Source organism: Carettochelys insculpta, chromosome 1 (assembly GCF_033958435.1).
Source record: "Carettochelys insculpta isolate YL-2023 chromosome 1, ASM3395843v1, whole genome shotgun sequence".
In the NCBI taxonomy this organism is placed as follows: domain Eukaryota; kingdom Metazoa; phylum Chordata; order Testudines; family Carettochelyidae; genus Carettochelys; species Carettochelys insculpta.
In genome coordinates this window covers 175,521,302-175,539,221 of record NC_134137.1, presented here as the reverse complement: position 1 = coordinate 175,539,221, position 17,920 = coordinate 175,521,302, and positions in this window count along the sequence as shown.

Below are 17,920 nucleotides of genomic sequence, written 5' to 3'. Positions count from 1 at the left end.
CCCTTTACACCAATATCCCACATGAAGATGGACTCCAAGCTGTTAGGAACATTATCCCTGATGAGACCGAGGCACAAATGGTGGCAGAGCCTGCTCTCGCCGGGACACTTCCAGCGAAGTGGACAGTGCCGATCTCAGCACCAGGGAGTGCTGGGCACTCTAGTAGGGCATCCTATGGCCTGCCCCTGTACCTTGTGGATCGCCCACACGGTCCAAAAAGTCCACTGGAGGGCATCCTGAGGGAGCATTTGCCAATCCCCCGCTGCAGGGCGCTGGCACCTGTGCTGATGTCCACTGTGCTGGGATGACCTCATACTCCTGCGCCAAGCTGAGCTGGAGTAAAGAATCTGACCCTGATGCCAACTCTGACGCTGATGACCACGGCAGTGTGGAGGGACTCAAGGCACCTGCTGGCTCCTGCATCCCTTGTACCATGTGAAATGGGGCACCAAAGGAGGTAACCATATGCGGGCGGTCGAATTGGTGTCAGGAACTGTGCTGGTAACCTTGCAGACTGCTGTGGCACCAGTGTCTGAGGTGGTGATGAAGACTCTCGGGCAGCATCATAACTGGCATTGTTATTTGTAAGGGGCCGTGCACAGCGCTGAAAGTCTCCAGCGTCGAAGGCAGCCTCGTAGAGCACAGGCTCCCGCCTTGTGCCATAGTCAACACCCGCACTTCATGCCCCGGTCATGGTGTGATCTGGCGGACTCCTCAGAGGGTTGTCGCCTTCTTCCCCTGTCATAGGATCGACCCCAGTGTCCCCTCTTTTTCTTGCGAGGCACTGGGGATTGGCTTCTATGGCATTGAGGAACGCTAGGTGTCGGGTCCTGTTCTCAGGGTCGGGAGCTCACTGATAGCACCCACAATGCCGGAAAGCTCTGCACCAACGATGCACTGCTCTGAGCTCCTGCTGGGGAAATGTCCATGCGCAAGACTGCCTTCATCAGCAGCACCTTCAGCCGTTGAACCATCTTTCAAGGTTCTAGGCTTGAAGACCTTATATATAGAGCAGCATTCCCGAAGATGGGCCTCACCGAGGCAGCTCAGACAAGTCTTATGCAGGTCACTTCTAGGCATTTGTTTGCCCATACTGAGCAGGTTTTAAAACCCGGAGAGCCAGGCATCCCCTGGTGCCGAAGTGCCAAGAGGGGTTAGAGTCCTCCCTTGGCTCACTAACTGTTAAGCAGAACTGTTTACAAGTGAAAGACAACTATCTAAACTGTTTATAACTGTTTACACTAACTATCAGCTAATTTACAAGTAAAGGCTACCAGCGAAGACACAAGGGCTGCATCTACACGTGTATGCTACATCAAAATAGCTTATTTCGATGAATAACGTCTACACGTCCTCCAGGGCTGGTGCCGTCGACATTCAATGTCGACGTTGGGCAGCACCACATCGAAGTAGGCGCTGCGGGGGAGTGTCTACACGCCAAAGCGGCCCACATTGAAATAAGGGTGCCAGGAACAGCTGCAGACAGGGTCACAGGGCGGACTAGCACTTCCGGGGCAATAGCTAGCCGCTCACTTAAAGGGCCCCTCCCAGACACACACAGCCTGCACAGCACGCAGTCTGCAGAGCCATAGGCACGCACACCTCAGCGACGCAGTTATGGACCCCCAGCAGCAGCAGCAGCAGCCGCCAGAGGTCCACCCAGCCACCCCTGCAGGAGCAGTGCTCGCCCTGCTCCATGCCATGCAGGAGGCACCTGAGCACATTCTAGCCACAGAAGAGGAGCTGCCCTCAGGGGAGGAGGAAGCAACCCCAGACCCTGCAGCCCCCCGCCCTCCCTGCCTCACACGCCGCCGGCTGTGGAGCTGCCCCACAAGCACCGACGGGTGGGACCGGCTGGTGCTTGGAGAGTGGGACGACGACCGCTGGCTCCAGAACTTTTGTATGAGCCGGCAGACATTCCTGGAGCTCTGCCAGTGGCTCACCCCCGCACTGAGGCACCAGGACACCGCCATGCGGCGTGCCCTCAGCGTGGAGAAATGGGTCGTCATCGCTGTCTGGAAGCTGGCCACTCCAGATAGCTACCGATCCGTGGGGCAGCAGTTTGGCGTCAGCAAGGCCACCGTCGGGGCTGTCCTCATGGAGGTAAGAGGACCCACGGGGAGGGGGAGGCAGCCCTGGGGGGGGGAGGGGAGGGGAGAGGAGCCCTGGCAGGGGAGGGCCAGACACACCCTGCACACCCCTCATTGGTGCTCTCCCATGTCCTTCCCCTGCAGGTCGTCCGTGCCATCAACGCCCTGCTCCTCCACAGGCTCGTGTGGCTTGGGGACCCAGATGCCGCCATCGCGGGCTTTGCCACCCTGGGCTTCCCCAATTGCATTGGGGCTCTGGATGGGACCCATATCTCCATCTGTGCCCCGGAGCACAGTGGAGGATGCTTCTTAAACAGGAAGGGCTACCATTCAGTGGTCCTCCAGGCCTTGGTGGACAGCCGGGGCCGCTTCATGGACATATATGTTGGCTGGCCTGGCAGCACCCACGACGCCTGGGTATTCCGGAATTTGGGCCTGTGCCGCCGGCTGGAGGCGGGGACCTACATCCCCCAGCGGGAGATCCCTGTGGGGGACACCACCATGCCCCTCTGCGTCATCGCAGACGCGACGTACCCCCTCCGGCCCTGGCTCATGCACCCTTACACAGGCCATCTGTCAGCCAGCCAGGAGCGCTTCAACATGCGCCTGAACCACGCGTGCCAGGTGGTGGAGCGCACATTTGGGCGCCTCAAAGGGCGCTGGAGGTGTCTCCTCACCTGCCTTGATGCGGGCCCCACCAACATCCCCCAGATTGTGGGCACGTGCAGCGCCCCCCACAACCTGGTTGAGAGCAAGGGGGAGGCATTCTTTCAGGGCTGGGCTGTGGAGGCTGGCAGGGCTGACATGCAGCCACCCGCTGCCCCCAGTCGCCAGGTGGATCCCGAAGGGATCCGGGTCCCGGAGGCCCTGCGGGTCCATTTTGACGAGGCTGCGGGGTGAACGCTGGCAGGCCCCCCACTGCACGCCCCCCATCCTCCACAACACTCCCTGCCCCTACGCCCACATGACAGAGCACCCAAGAGCACCCCCCCCCACTTTTCTTCTAAATAAAAATAGACATGTTGTTTGTGAAACCACAAAATGTAAAAGTCTTATTATGTTATTTACAACCAATATAAATAAATATTATATATATTATATGACGATAAGCAAAAAAAAAGGGGAAGACAAGGAAGGGGAGAACTATTTACATGGGGGGCAGGTATCCTAAAATAACAGGGGTCTAATACAAACTATATACAAAACACAAGTAAAAGGGGATATGTACAAAGGGGGAGGGGGGGGCACGTCCTGGGCCCCGCACCCCCTAATGTCCAGCGCTGGGGGTGGGCAGCCGTGACCCGCGCCTCGGCCTCAGCCCTGGCCGGGGCTGGCTGGGGGCCGGGCGGACCGGTAGATATGGCCAGCGGGTGTCAGTAGGCCCCATCTCCCCCTCGGCGGAGGGCCCCTCGGTGGCGGACGGCGGTGCGACGGCAGGTGGAGCAGCAGGTGGAGCAGGCAGGGCGGGCAGAGTGGCAGCTGGCGCGGCATGGGGGGCCAGGTAGTCGGTGATGCACTTGAGGGTGCGCATAAAGGCCCCCCATGCCTCCTGGTACCAGGCCAACGCCCACTCCTGCAGATGGAGCCGCCGCTCCTCCACCCGCAGGCGATGCTCCGAGACCTCCAGCTGCCGCCGGAGGATCGCCAGCAGCTGGGGGTACGTCGCCATCCATGGGTGGTGCTGGCTCCGCCGTCGTCCCTACCCTGGGGCTGGTCGGTGCTCCGCCGAGGGGCTGGCCTGAAGTGATGGCCCCAGTGGGCTCTCGGGGACCACTGACACCTCGCCGTCGCTCTCCGGTCCTTCCAATGGTGCAGCTGTGGAACACAGGGGGGAAGAAGAGTGGAGATAGCTGTTAGTGTGGGCCCCGAGCTGTGGCCCTTGTCCCCCCACCCCTCTGCTGCTGGTTCCCCATCCCCATCCCTGGGAGATGCTGCTGCAGCTGATGGGTGTCCCACCCCCTCCCCCCGGGGGACCCTAGGCACTGTCGTGGTGGGGGGGGCAGGGGCTGATGCACTCTTCTGAGGGACATGCCACTGCTGTCCTTGGGGCCACGGTCATCTGGGCATGTGGAGGGCCCTGGTCATGTCTGTTGCCCCTGTCCCTCAACCCCGGGGGTGTGCACCGGGGGAGGTACATACCTGATGGTCCGCTCCCACGGTCGGGGGACACTCAGTGGGCGGATGCCCTGCTGGAGCTCCGGGACGGGATGGCGATCCGGAGCCCCCCATCGCTGGAGGAGGATCCCCCCTCTTCCTCCTCCTCCGGTGTCCCAGGGGTGGGCTCCTGGGGGGGCCCCTGGGGTGCGGGGCTTGCCTCCGGGGCAGACTCCGCCTCCGGGACCTTCTGGGGCTCCTCGGCCGAGGTGTCAAGAGTGGCCGGAGGGGAGGCGGTGTGCCGGGAGCCCAGGATTTCCCTGAGCTCCCTGTAAAAGGGGCAAGTGACGGGGGCGGCCCCAGATCGGCTGGCCACATCCCGGGCCCGGGCGTAACCCTGCCGCCACTCCTTAACCTTACTCCTGACATGGTCAGGAGTGCGGTCAGGGTGACCCCGGGTGGCCAGGCCCTCGGCCAGCTAAGCGAACGCATCCGCGTTCCGCCTCTTGCTCCCCATTACCTGGAGCACCTCCTCCTCGCTCCAGAGCCCCAGCAGGTCCCGGATCTCGGCCTCCATCCAGGAGGGGCCCCGCTGCCGCTTCCTGGGCTGGCTGCCAGCCTGGGAGCCCTGGCTCCCCTTGGGGGGGTGCCCTAGAGTCACTTGGGGGGCTGGCGGGCGGCCATCGCAGCGGAGCGGGTGTCTCTGGGCTGCTGTGAGACATGCAGGCTAGCCGTGTGGCTGTGCTGCTGCCTGCACGCTCTCTCAGCTTCCTGCACAGGAAGGCAGGGGGCGGGGACCTTTAAGGGGCCGATGCACGCGGCGACCATCAAGCTCAGGGGCTGGAGAGAGTGCCTCTCAACCCCTCAGCTGATGGCCGCCATGGCGGACCCCGCTATTTCGATGTTGCGGGACGCGCATCGGCTACACGTTCCCTACTTCGACATTCAACGTCGAAGTAGGGCGCTATTCCCATCTCCTGATGGGGATAGCGACTTCGACGTCTCGCCACCTTACGTCGATGTCAACTTCGAAATAGCGCCCGCCATGTGTCGTCGTGGCGGGCGCTATTTCGAAGTTGGCACGGCTACTTCAAAGTAACCGGCACGCGTAGATGTGGCTAAGGAGTGAGAGAGCTCCAGCAACCAACAGTGCAGAGAGATGGAACTGAGCCGGGGGGGGGCGGGTGGCGGGGGCAGGCGGTGCATATATGGGCTGCCATACAGGCGCCACTCCAGAGGGCGCTGCACCGACCCTAGGGCTACTGGCTAGGGCAAAAAGCTTCCAGTAACTAGGCATGCACCTGCGCATACCCAATTTCGAATGCACATGAGCAGTCACTTGAAAACGAATACTCTTGATTTAATGTTTCTTAGTCTAGTTGTCACTAACCGAATGGGTTCCAGAAGAATTATACATGGTCAACTTATCAGAGAGGTAGCCGTGTTAATCTGTATCTTCAAGAACAAGAAGTCCTGTGGCACCTTATAGACTAACAGATATTTTGGAGCATAAGCTTTCGTGGGAAAAGACCCACTTCTACTCCCTTTGGAATTCTGCAACTATTGCAGTTGAAAGCAAAGCACCGTTGCAGAATTCCAACTGGAATAACTCCTACAAAGTAACATCCTGACTGAAACCCAGCAGCAACAATAACTGAAGTGCAGTTAATTATACACACACTTCAAATGGATGATTCTCCATCGTGTACAAGGTCTCTGTGACACTCTGGGCCCAGACACCCCAAAGAGAAAATAGGGTCAACACCCGAGAGAATAAGTGATTGAATCAACCCTTATAGAGTGTTATTGTGTATAAACAATGTCTTTTTTGTAAAAGAAGAGGAGCTGGTGCTCCGCTGGCTCCCCACCCCCTACCCCAACCGGGGCTGCAGAGGTGCTGTTTCTCATTTTCGGCAAGTACCAGCACAAAAAAGCACTATGTATAAATATATATCTCATAAGATAGCTCATGAAAGTAACAGATGGTCACTAGGATATATGTAAATGGTTGTAATATGCCCATTTTTACATGTAGAACGCTGTGAAGTATAATTAGAATACAACCACATCATTTCACAACAGCCTGTAAGTGGACGCTGTACAATGTGTTCAAAAGATGGACCTAGAATTTGGGCAACCTAAGCTAGTGAGCGGGCTGCCTGAGTGGCCCTCCTTCATCTCAGCAGCCTGGAAGATTGTCATAACCAAGATAGTGTCCTAGGGTAGTGTACTTTTGCTAACGGTACTTGCATACCTAGAATTTTCGGGGTGTGCCTATTGACCCATAGTAGCACTCTGACTGGATGCAGAGGGAGCACACAGCTCTTTGTCAGTTGTGTGAAATCAGTGCACACCTCACTGCACATGACTTTGCATAATGGTTCATGAATGCAAGTTCAGAATCTCAAGCAGCCACTCTGCACATGGGTGGCAGTTGGCTCCACCCCTTAACACCTGTGCCTTCCCCACAGCCACAACACTGAATCTGCCACTTATGGCTATTATTGGTACGTTGTTCAAGAGTGCTATTGATGCTGCCTTTCAACACAGACTGGGATCTCATCCCTTCTGTTGGTTGTTATTTATTCAATAGCAGAGTTGGATGCAGACAGAGATACATTTAGATAGTCTCTGTGTGGATAATGTGCATCCTTTGGAATGTCTGGAAATAAAAAGCTCAGAGACTTCAGAAAGGCGTAGTTTTATCTAGGTAGAAAGCTATTGCTTATCTAACATCTATGTAGGATAGTCTTTTGTAGATTCCCCCGAGGTACTTCCCTGACAGGTTCGAAGCACGAAAGCTCGACCTCTCAGCGCCATGAAGCTTCCACGCTGTGAGATGTAGCACCCGGAGATTGGGGTGCTGCAGTCTCCCCTCCTCTTGTGTGAGCAGGTCTGGGCATGATGGAAATGCCAGTGGGTTGCAGACAGACATCTTCAGGAGGGTTGAGTACCAGTGTTTTTGAGCCCAAGCTGGAGCCACCAGGATGACCAATGCTCGGTCTGACCAAATTTTGAGTAGTGTTCGGTAGATGAGTGGTATCAGAGGGAAGGCATACAGCAGAGGGCCCAACCAGTGAATGCATCTGCCCAAGAGCCTGGGCTTTGATCTTGGTAAGAGCAGAACATCCGGCACTTCACATTGAGGTGGGTGGCGAAGAGGTCTACCTGGGGATGTCCCCACTTCCAGAAAATTAATTTCAGTACTTCTATGTGTAATGACCACTTGTGGTCCATGAAGGACCTGCTGAGATGGTCGGCTTGGGAGTTGTGAGCCCCAGGTAGGTAGAACGTTTTCAGGAGAATCTAGTGCCAGTTGCAGAAGTCCCAGAGTACCAGGGCCTTGAGACATAGTGGGGAAGAGCATGCACCCCCTTGTTTGTTTATATAATAAATCGCTGTGGTGCTGTTCGTGCTGACTGAGACACACCGCCCCATTTAGGTCATTCTGAAACACCTCGCATGCCAGCCAAACAGCTCTGAGCTCCCGTACATTTATGTGGAGCTGAGCCTTGTTTTTGCTCCGTAGGGCCTTGGTTCAGGCGATCCCCCAAGCGTGCTCCCCCAGCCCAACTCTGAGGCATCTGTGACTAGGGAGCGGGAGAGTTGAGGGGGACTGAAGGGCACTCCCATGCATATCAACCGAGCATCCAACCACCAGTGTAGTTCCACTAGCACTCATGGGGGAACTGGCAGTAACTTGTCTATATTGTCCTTGACAGGCCTATATACTGAGGTGAGCCACAACTGGAAGGGGCACATTCGCAACCTGGCATGCTGGACTACAAACATTCATGTCGCCATGTGACCCAGCAGCCTGAAGCATCCCCTGGCTGCTGTGGTTGGGAACCTGATTAGTTTGAGGACGCAAGTTATCATGGCTTGAACCCTGCGCTGTGGCAGGAAGGCCCTGGCTTGCCTCACATCCAAGTAGGCGCCCACGAATGCCATGATCCATGTTGGGGCTCTCACTGACTTTGCCTTGTTTACTACAAGGCCTAGTTTGTCAAATGTCTGTCATATCAGCTGCACGTGTTGCTGTACTTGGTGCTGTGATCAACCCAGGATCAGCCAGTCATCCAGGTAGGGAAAGAGGTGCACCCCTCGTCTGCGCAGAAAGGCCACCGCTACTGCCATACAATTCCTCCTCTTACCAGTGGAAGTCTTAGTTACAAAAGGAAGCTCTTGCCTGGACAACCAGCCTAACAGTGACTCCCAAAGTATGCAAATTAATTGGAGAGAGGGCGTACTGAGTGCGTGGTTGTCTTTGATGTCACAACAGTAGTGCTCAGGGAGGTCGCAGCAAATGTGCAGTGTGGGAGGGAAAAACATTTGTGTTTCCAGTGTCATGTCCAAATTTGCTGCACAACCAAGAGCATACAAACACCACATACATATTGCAGATCATTCATCAAACAAATTAGTGGCTGAAATTTGGTTCAAATTCCCCAGGGCATGGGTGTAAAATCTATTTAATCAGTGGTAGCAGACTGCTTCCAGGTGTCTTAATTAGCCTTAATTGGGAGGCTTGCAAATTCTTGATTGACTCCACTTCATTGCTCAAGAGCTGTCCCTGTTAGTTTACTAGGAGAAAAGTGACCTGTTTAATTTGGGGCTAATGTATCTGCTTTCAACCACTCTCTCCTAGCCCTGTGGCCTGACCCAGTCACAATATACAAAGGTTTATTAAATGGAAGAAGGAAATTAGTTATTCACATGGTTAAAGCAAGAAAACAGACACACACGTGAGTTACAGCCTACGTTTCAAAAGTTCAAGAAGTTTCTCAACTTGTGGAGAAGGGGATAACTCAATCTTATGATTACCAGCAGCCATTCATCTGTTGTCATAGCTGCACAAGCATGGGAGAATGGGCATAAGCAGTTGCCACAAGTTTGGGTAGGAGTGTCTGAAAGTGCTATAAAGTGAGGGAGATCATCCAACCCCTCAACTGAAACTTCAAAATGCTGAATTTTGTTTATCAACAGGACCAGAACTTGAAATACAGCGTGCAAGGTCTCAGTGCTGCACTGAACCTAGACTGTGAAGTGGCCATTTTGAGTCAGTTGTTGAGATGTCTAACATCTGAGGTAGGCCTCAGTTATTGGTATGTGCTTAGTAAACACCCTTGATGCCATTATTTAGGCCAAAGGGGAGTACTGTGACTTGGCAGTGCATCATCCCAACGAAGAATTGCAGGAAACTTCTGCATCTAAGGGAATATCCATTATGTGAAAAGTAAGCATCCTTCAAATGGAGGGCAGTGTACCAGTCTCCTGGGTACAGAGAAGGCATGATGGAAGCAGGGAGACCATGGGGAATTTTAACTTCTAGAGATATGTTAGGGTTCCACAGGTCAATGTCGGGGCCTAAGCCCCCCTTTGGCCTTTGGAATTAAAAAAAAAAAAAAAAAAATTACAGGAGTAAAATTCTTGGTTGCCATGGGACTTCCTCAAGGACTCCCACCCCACAGGAGGCCTGGCACCCCCGAGTGAGCAAATGCTTGCGAGAAAGATCCCTGAATAGAGGAGGGTAAGAAGGAGGTACAGTATAGAAAAACTGGAAGGAATATTGTCTTGCTACTATGAGGAGGACCCACTTGGCTTGATGTTATGAAGGCCCAGCTTAGGAGGAAAGAGGCCAAAGAGGTGAAAAAGGGTACTAGATCCAAGACACACGCTAGAAAGTTACCTTCAAGAGCACACTCAAAACATCTTATCCGGTTAGCTGTGGGTAGAGCTTGAGAAAGCCAGACGATGGCCCTGCCAGCCAGGACTGTGCCTTCCCCATACGCAAAATACACAGCTGCTTAGGGCATCATGACACGTGAGGGGCTGGACAGGACACACAGCACCTAAAGTGGGAAGGTAAGGAGCAGGATGTGAGGAACCAGGGGTTCCCCAATTAAATTAATAGGAAGCAGGCTTAAAACAAAAGGAAGTATTTCTTCATGCAGTGTACAATCAACCTGTGAAACTCTTTGCCAAAAGATGTTGCAAAGGCCAGGATGTTAACTGTTCAAAAAAGAACTAGATAAATTCAATGAGGCTAGATCCATCAATGGCTATTAGCCAGGATAGCCAGGAGTGGTGTTCCTAGCCTCTGTCAGAACTTAGGAACTGATCACTTGATTGCCTGGTCTGTTCATCAGCTCTGGGACACTCGACATTGGTCACTGTTGAAACACAGGATACTGGGCTAGATGGACCTTTGGTCTGGCTCAGTATGGCCGTGCTTTTACACAAAACAACTTTCTCTCCCCTACTCCACTCTTCTTTCCTGAGCAAGCTGGGTCCCTTTCTATACACTGGTCATGTATTATCTCACCAAGTCTAGATGACTTCAACTATGTCATTGTTTATTCACTAGCATTTCTAGTTCTTCCTGTTTGTTCCCCATACTCCCTTACTCCCCCTCCATTAGTATGTATTGTCTATGTTTGTTCTTCCCCCTAAAAATGCTAAGATTGGTGGGGCATTATTTTCCTTTACAAATTTGATCTTCTCCAACCTAGTATGTTATGTGTCTGATAATCCTGCATCCAGCCTCTCTCATGAAAGACCTCATCTTCCACACCCCACCATTGCCACAATACCTCTGTTTCAACAGTCACAAGCCAGACTTACTAAAAGCAATTAAAAAGGTGGAAGACATGCCTAAATCCCTCCAGACAAGGGAGATACGATTAAGGTAACTGCACTAGCCTTATCTGCATCAACCACGGGACAAGGGGTTACCTCCATTAGCGTACAGGATGGAGAACAGAGATTCCAAGCCAAGAACCTTACTCAACTTAGGGACCAGAAGAGCAAGATGGGGAATCTCTGCTCCAGCTGTTAGTGAACCTACCCCTGCACACCATCAGCTCAGTGGTTAGCAGCCCAATTCTAGTAATAAATCTTTTATTAATATCCAAAAATACAAAAGCTGCCTAACTGCATTGGGAAGTTCCCTTGACAGAATTCCATCCATAGTCAGTTAATGATCAGTTCCCCTTGTCTAGTCTGAACAAAACAATTTTGGGATACTCGTCTGAGCCATTCATTTACCCATAAACAAATCTAGTATTCTCCCTTGAGCCATTATTCTTTCCTACAAAAACCCCTACCTATGCTCAAGGAAGCATTCTGACACCTGAATCCAAAATCAGCATCAGTTCTACTGGGAATCATCTTTTCCTGATGGATCATGCTGGGAGGCTCTGCCTCCAGCAATCCAGACACTCAGCCACCACTACCATATGGGTACCCCAATGGATTCAAGCTTCAGAGTGGTGAGAATCCATCTCTCTCACTCCCTCTAGGTATAGCTGTCTGACACTGTCGTATGACCAGTTAATAGCTGCATAAACCAGACTTTTGTGAAGAAATAGAAAAGTTACTCACCGTAGTAACAGTGGTTCTTCGAGATGTGTCCCCGTGGGTGCTCCACAATAGGTGTCGGGCTTGCTCGGCGCCGCTGATCGGATCTTCCAAGCAGTTTCTGCCAGACCGCGCATGCGCCGGTGCGCGCCGCTCCCTTGCGCGCTCCTGGCCATGTGCGCGATCCGGTCCCCGCCAGTTCCTCGACCAACCGCCTCGGGTGCCCCTGCAAAACACTAACAGAGATCCAAAGCGGGGAGGATGGGCGGGTAGTGGAGCACCCACGGGGACACATCTCGAAGAACCACCGTTACTACGGTGAGTAACTTTTCTTTCTTCTTCGAGTGTCCCCGTGGGTGCTCCACAATAGGTGACTACCCAGCAGTAACCCAAGATAGGAGGTGGGTAATCGGATTATGTGCAGCTTGTCCCCGAGAGGACCGCTGCAGAGAGACGGGTATCCTCTTGGAATACCCTGTGAAGGGCGTAATGTTTGGCGAAGGTGTCGTAGGATGACCAGGTCGCCGCTCTGCAAATGTCTTTTAACGCAACGCCCTTGAAAAAGGCTGTTGATGCCGCCACCACCCTAGTGGAATGAGCCCCGGGAGTGGCCGATAAAGGAGTCTTTTTGAGCTCGTAGCACATTTTTATGCAGGATACAATGTGCTTTGAGATTCTCTGCGAGGAGAGACCTTCTCCTTTCGATTTGGGAGCGAGGGAGACTAGGAGTCTATCCGTTTTCCAGAAGGACTTGGTCCTGTCTACGTAGAAGGCTAGCGCCCTCCTCACGTCCAGGAGGTGTAGGCGCGCCTCTTCGTTGGAGTTATGAGGCTTTGGATAAAACGAGGGTAGAACAATAGGTTCGTTAATGTGAAACTCGGAAGAAACTTTGGGAACAAAGGCTGGATGCAGCCGTATGGTTACCGCCTCCTTGGAAAAAACAGTGCAGGGTGGCGTTGCCATGACTGCCGCGAGCTCGCTCACCCTACGAGCTGACGTAATTGCAAGAAGAAAGGTCGTCTTTATTGTAAGGAGGCGGAGGGGAACCGTGGCCAAGGGCTCGAACGGTGGTCCCATTAGCTTGGTAAGCACCAGGTCCAAGTTCCACGAAGGTGGAATCAGTTTCCGAGGGGGGTATAGGTTTACCAACCCTTTGAGGAACCTGGTAACCATAGGGTGGGCGAACACCGTGTGCCCTTCCTCCTCATGTCTGAACGCCGAGATGGCGGCAAGGTGGACCTTCAACGAGGATAGTGAGAGTCCTCCTCTCTTGAGGTCCAGTAAATACTCTAGTATTGTAGGTATAGGCACCAAAAGGGGGGCCAGCTGTTTGGTAGAACACCAAGCCGTGAAGCGAGTCCATTTTTGCTTGTAGGTCTTTCTGGTGGAAGTCCTCCTGCTACTTTCTAGGACTTGCTGTACTTCCACTGTGCATGTGCTCTCTAGGGAGCTGAGCCATGGATTAACCACGCTTGCAGTTGCAGGCTTTGGGGGTGCGGGTGCACTATGGACCCCTGGGCTTGCGTGAGCAGATCCGGCGCCACCGGAAGAGGCATCGGTGGATGGTCCGACATGCGCAGGAGTAGGGTGAACCATTGTTGTCGATCCCATGTTGGGACTATCAAGATCATCCGGGCCCTTTCCCTCCTGGCTTTCTGCAAGACTTTGTGGATCAGCACTGTGGGAGGAAACGCATAAAGCAGGGGGCCCCTCCACGGGACAGCGAACGCATCCCGCAGGGACCCCCATCCCAGTCCTGCCCTGGAGCAGAATCGTGGGCACTTCTTGTTGTGCTGAGTGGCAAACAGGTCTATTTGGGGAAAACCCCATGCGTGGAAAATTGGCCGTAGCAGATCGGGACGGATCTGCCACTCGTGTGTGAGTGCAAAACGCCTGCTCAGCTGGTCTGCCTTCACATTGTGCGCACCCGGCAAGTATGAGGCTTTCAAGATTATATTGTTGGCGATGCACCAGTTCCATAAGCGGATTGCTTCTGTGCATAAGGCACGGGATCGAGCTCCTCCTTGCCTGTTTATATAAAACATGGTGGAGGTATTGTCTGTACTGATCCCGACGACTTTGCCTTGTATGTGGTCTCGAAAGTGTCTGCAGGCGTTGAACACTGCTCTGAGCTCCAGTATATTTATGTGTAGTGACTGTTCCGTGGGTGACCACAGTCCTTGAGTCACCTCTTCGTCCATGTGCGCTCCCCACCCTATGAGGGAGGCATCTGTAGTGAGAAAAACCGATATTTGCGGCTGGTGGAAGGGTACCCCTGTTAGCAGGTTCCTGGGGGTTTATCCACCATTGTAGGGATTTGCGCACCCCGGCTGTGGGCGGTGTGTACTGCCGGTTTGTATACACTCGCCAGCCAGTGCTGCATGCTGCGCATGTGTAACCTGGCGTTCTGTACCACAAACGTCGCCGCTGCCATGTGGCCCAGCAGCTGCAAGCACGTCAAGACCGGCACCGTAGGGCTGAAGGTGATGACCCGCACGAGGGAACCGATGGCCCAAAAGCGAGCCTCTGGTAGATATACTCTCGCTGTAACCGAGTTTATGCGAGCCCCTATGAACTCTATGTCCTGTGTGGGGTCTATTTTTGATTTTGCCAGATTGATAACCAGGCCAAGTGAAGAGAACGTGTTTGCTGTGACGCGTATCATGCGCAGAACCTCCCCCTTCGAGGCCCCTTTGAGCAGGCAGTCGTCCAGATACGGGAAAATAAATACCCCCTGTCTGTGCAGGTAGGCTGACACCACTGCCAAGGTCTTGGTGAAGACTCTGGGGGCCGAGGAGAGGCCAAACGGTAGGACCTTGTATTGGAAGTGTTCGTTGCCTACCATGAACCGGAGGAATCGCCGGTGAGCCGGACGGATAGTTATGTGGAAGTATGCGTCTTGTAAATCGAGGGCTGCGAACCAGTCTCCATCGTCCAGTGCTGTAAGGATGGAGGCGATTGTGGTCATCCGAAAACGTTGCTTGCGCAGGTACCTGTTGAGGCCGCGAAGGTCTAAGATGGGCCTCCAGCCTCCTGTCTTTTTCTCCGTGAGGAAGTACCTGGAGTAGAACCCTTTCCCTTGCAGTTGCTCCGGCACTCTTTCCACTGCCCCTATGAGCATGAGATGGTCCACCTCCTGCCTGAGCCTCGCTACATGGGAGGCCTGCTGGAGGTGGGGCTTGGGTGGAGGTCGTGACGGTGGGAGCGACTGGAAGGGGATGGCGTACCCCGTGGGTATGATCTCCAGCACCCATTTGTCTGTGGTGATCCTTTGCCACTGGTCGTAGAATGGTCGGAGGCGATGGTGGAATAGTCGCTTCGGATGACCTTGTGCGATGGTAGTGATGGCGCAGCCCTGGATCTGTATGTCAAACTTGTGGCCTTTGGCCCCGCCCCGAGGACGCACGGCTCTGTTGTGAACGTCGCCTGGGAGTTCTGTACTGCTGGTGCTGTTGATGTCGCCCTTGCTCGTAACCCCTGTGGTACTGGGGGCGCTGTTGCTGGTACTGGTACTGTCTTTGTTGAGGGTAGTACCTTTTCTTTGTGTAAGGAGGGGTGTAAATCCCCAGGGTCCTGAGTGTGGCTCTTGAATCTTTACTGGAATGAAGGACCGAGTCAGTTGATTCAGCAAACAGCTTCTGCGAGTCGAAGGGAAGGTCAACTATCTTCGCCTGCAGATCCCTCGGTATACCCGAAGTCTGGAGCCAGGACTCCCTTCGCATCACCACTGCCGTTGCTGTGGAACATGCTGCTGTGTCCGCAACGTCCAGGGCGATCTGAACTCCCGTCCTCGAGGCCGCGTAGCCTTCTTGCACTATGGCCTTGAGCACCGGCTTTTTGTCCTCTGGAAGCGAGTCCATGAGGGAGGTTAACCTGGAATAGTTGTCGAAATTATGGTTCGCTAAGTGCGCTGCGTAATTTGCCATTCGCAACGTTAAAGTGGAGGAGGAGTAGACCTTTCTGCCGAACAGCTCTAGCTTCTTGGCATCTTTGTCTGTTCCCCCTGTCCTGAATTGAGATGTCTTTGATCTTTGTTGCGAGGACTCCACCACCAAGGAATTTGGCTGTGGGTGGCTGAACAGGAACTCCATGCCCTTCACCGGCACGAAGTATTTCTTATCCGCTCTCTTTTGGACAGGCGGAATAGTCGCAGGGGTCTGCCATATCGTAGTGGCGGACTCTAAGATCGCTTCATCAAGCGGTATTGCTACTCTGGAGGAGGCCGGAGGTCTCAAATTTTTGAGGAGCTTATGGTGTTTCTCTTGCACCTCTGCTGTCTGGATGCCTTGCGTGAAGGCCACCCTCTTAAACAGCTCTTGAAACTGTTTGAGATCGTCCGGAGGATGGACGTCCCCTGGGGCCATAGCCTCGTCCGGGGAGGAGAGCGAGGAACCGCTGGGGTACGTCTCTCTGGACCCTTCCGGTTCCTGCTGGTGATGGTACACCCTCTCGCTAGAGGTTTGCGAGGGAAAATCTCGGGGTTCCATAACCAGTCCCCCCTGAGATGCTTGAGTCTCTGTCCCCGGTCGCAATTGCCCTCGGGGGTACGAGATCGTCTGTGTGGATCTTTCCCTAGTAGATTGCCGATGGTGTCTATGCCCCGCGTGGTAGGGGCGACCATGGCAGTATAGGCACTGTTCTTGGGAAGGTGACCTAGACCACTCCCTTGGTGCATACCCTCTGCGTCTGGGGGAGGGAGATCGTCGAGACACTGGAGAGAGCGATTTTGCATAATAGTCCAGCGGTTCAAACCCCAGGAAGGGTGAAGGTGGTCCCAGCCAGGGTGAGGCTGGTTGCAAAAATGGAGAAGGGGGCTCCGGGTAGGCTAGGGGGGACCCCTGCCTTCTGGTTGGAGTCTGCAACGTAAGCGGAGGGCTGTGAGAAAGCAACTCCACAGCCCTGTCCGGAGAGGGGCTGCAATGCCTCCTCTTGTGTGCAGCCTTCCCCCTCCCTGGAGGAGGTAACTCCGCCCCCTGACGCACAGGGGATCCCGGCCCCGTCCGCACCGTGCTAGGCACGCTCCAAGGCGGTGCCGCACGTGCGGTGTCCTTCGGTGCCTGCAGGCTGCGTGCCTGCGCGCTCTGCACCGCCGGTTCCCCGGGGGTTGGTGCCGCTGCCTGCGGTGCCACCAGTACCGGCGCTTGCTTAGCCGCCGCCCTGCCTGCGGTGCGGGGCGGCTGGCTGATTATCGGAGGCTGAGCCGCTTCCACGTGGCTCTCCGTGCCGCCGCCGATCAGCTGTTGCTGCGGCTGGGGGCTGCTCGCTCCTCCCGTCCCGCTCGCTGTTGCTGCCGGCAGCGATCGGGCTGGGGAGGCTTTCCTCCGTTTTTGCGCTGATGGGGTGAGGGAGGCAGCTTTCCTTTTATGGGCCCCGGAGGGTCCCTCCTGCTGCGGCCGCTCCGGCACGTCTGGCTGGAGGGCCTTATCAAAAAGCAGCATTTTAAGCCGCATCTCTCTGTCTCTCCTTGCTCTGGCTGTTAATTTAGCACAGAAGGAGCATTTCTGTGCAACATGGGACTCCCCAAGGCACCTTATGCATAGACTGTGCCCATCGGACGCTGGCATCGCCTCTCGGCAGGACTCACATTTTTTAAATCCTGAAGAGTACATTGTTGGTGAGTCTTTCAGTTGTTAAACGGGTACTTAGCACCTTCTCTGTGCTGTTTTCCCCTTCCGATGGCCTGCCACAGCAGGAGGGCTGATGGCCCTATGCTCCTGGCCTCCGGCGCTTGTTACTGGGACTGGATTGAAGCTGTCCCGCTTGTAGTTTGTTTGTTGCTTTTTTTTTTTGCAAAAATAACAACCGGCTAACTTGCAGTAGCTTAAGTACTTGAAAAACTTTAAAGAAAAACAGTTAAAGTCATTGAATACGCTACTTGGCCTTAGCCTAGTTCAGATTCCGTCTGCAGCCGACGGCGGTTAAGAGGAACTGGCGGGGACCGGATCGCGCACATGGCCAGGAGTGTGCAAGGGAGCGGCGCGCGCCAGTGCATGCGCGGTCCGGCAGAAACTGCTTGGAAGATCTGATATGCGGCGCCGGGCAAGCCCGACACCTATTGTGGAGCACCCACGGGGACACTCGAAGAAGAAGTTAAAGTTGTATATAATATTGTAACTGCTTTATTTCACACATTGTATGGTTCTCACCCAGCAAAAACTAACTTTCATAGTTAAGCTGGTTGCTGTTCTCCCTTCCCCAACTGTTATTACTAAAGGTGTTTTAGCTTCCCTATTTGCTCTGGAGCAAGGTCCCCTTGCACCTAAAGATCCTAAAACTCCCAGAAATCCTGAGGGATTTGCTCATCAAAGGGGTTACCACCAATTGTAACATGAAAGTAGAGATAAGGATGTGCTGCTCAACATAGCCTACTAAGTCCA